We start from the raw sequence: 1,909 nt of genomic DNA, 5'->3' as shown, positions 1-1,909 counted from the left end.
AAGAAACAGCCCATCACAAAATGAGGAAGGAAGGCTGGGAGGCAGGCCCATTGTTCCCCAAGCCAGCTTTGGTGTAGGGTTGGGAGGGGACATCTCCCCAGCCCTCTGTTCAGCCAGAGCTGCGCCTCTGGGCCCCCAGAACCCCATCATTCCTACACAACCCCCTTCCTGGAATCTTCACACTGAGTGTGGGATCCTGAAACCCTGCAACAAAATGGTGAAACCTAATGTGGCCATTCGAGGTGAAACATAATGTGACCATTTGGAGTCATTGACACCCAAATCTCTCTCTCTCTCTCTCTCTCTCTCTCTCTCTCTCTCTCTCTCCCCTCCTTCTCATAATTCTCCTACCTCTCTCACTTTTTCTGACCAAGTGTGTCATCAGCCAGGACTTTCTCTCTAGATTCCTTCCAAAATACAACCACTGCCATCACCATCCTCTACAAGTAAAGCGTGGATACCAATCAGTGGAGTTTTGATACTGGAATTCAGATTGGCCATCAGTGATGCAATGTGTTGGTTTGGGTTAAAGAGTGCAGAAGAACTATTCTTAGAGAAAATTTGATCAGCTTCCTGTGTGGAAAATTTCCTCCACTATGAAACTCTAGAGCTCCCCAAAGACTTACTGTAGTTTCCTCTAACTGAGCTACTTCAATGGAAACTAGCTCATCTGTAGAGGCTGATTAGTAACCCTTCTGGGAAGCTTTAGCTCTGCATGGTCTTAGTGGTACAATGGCTAGTATAAACATGTGTTCAGGTACCCCTGGCTCTCTTACACATGGAGCAGTGGATGGAATGCTGGTCAAATGGACTACATGATCTCAATTTGAACACTTTCATATCAGAAGAAATGGCTCTCCATTTGGACAATGGTGGAACTGAAAGGCATAACTTAGCCCAGTGTGGTGCTGTTAGTAAGACTCGCCAACTCACAAACACAACAGAATGATCTAAACTGCAAACATTTGCACACCCACCTTCAAGCTTGAAGGCCACTTGATCCCCAACATATACTATTATTGCAAAGGAAACATGAGGCCATCTTCCCTTGTTCACTGTTGAAGACAAGTGTATTCTATAGTGGTTGTCATAAAAGGAAGTTCTAGATATTTACACTATGATAACTGGTAACTATGGCTTTCTTAGAACTATAAAGCTAGGGGCACCTGGTTGGCTCAGTTGGTTAAGCATGTGACTCTTGGTTTTGGTGCAGGTCATGATCTATTAGTGGGTTCAAGCCCCACAACAGGCTCTGCACTGACAATGTGGAGCCTGCTTGGTATTCTTTCTCTTCCCCTCTCTCACTACTCCTCATTCACCATGTCTCTCAAAATAAATAAATAAACTTAAAAAAAAAACTATAATCTTAGCAGAGGACATCTGATACTGTGTAGTCATTAGCAAGATCATCATAGGCAACCATATATCCATTCCAAGGTTAACAGTGACTTTAACTATATTTTCAAAGGGAAATGGAATATCAGATGTGTTTATTTGGTTATATAATGCCTTTGTTTATTTTCTGATGTGTTATTATTTTGTTTCAACAGTATCACCAGGTTCCTTAAATTGACTTAAACCCATGATTTGGCTTCCTTGTCAAATCTGCAGGCTTCCATTTTTTGCGGCAGCACTGTACCATGCACCTGGTTTCTTTTTTTTTTTTTTTTTTAATTTTTTTTTTTCTCAACGTTTATTTATTTTTGGGACAGAGAGAGACAGAGCATGAACGGGGGAGGGGCAGAGAGAGGGAGACACAGAATCGGAAACAGGCTCCAGGCTCTGAGCCATCAGCCCAGAGCCCGATGCGGGGCTCGAACCCACGGACCGCGAGATCGTGACCTGGCTGAAGTCGGACGTCCAACCGACTGCGCCACCCAGGCGCCCCATGCACCTGGTTTCTATATAG

At 44.1% G+C, this 1,909-nt stretch overlaps 1 pseudogene; it reads left to right on the top strand.

Annotated features, from left to right (window-relative positions):
- Positions 1 to 364: 364 nt before the first annotated feature.
- LOC123594384 lies at positions 365 to 954 on the top strand (annotated as a pseudogene).
- The last annotated feature ends 955 nt before the right edge of the window (positions 955 to 1,909 follow it).

The sequence above is a fragment of the Leopardus geoffroyi genome, chromosome X (genome assembly GCF_018350155.1).
Source record: "Leopardus geoffroyi isolate Oge1 chromosome X, O.geoffroyi_Oge1_pat1.0, whole genome shotgun sequence".
NCBI classification, from domain to species: domain Eukaryota; kingdom Metazoa; phylum Chordata; class Mammalia; order Carnivora; family Felidae; genus Leopardus; species Leopardus geoffroyi.
The sequence above is the reverse complement of the archived record's forward strand: the minus strand, read 5'-3'. Positions and strand labels throughout refer to the sequence as shown.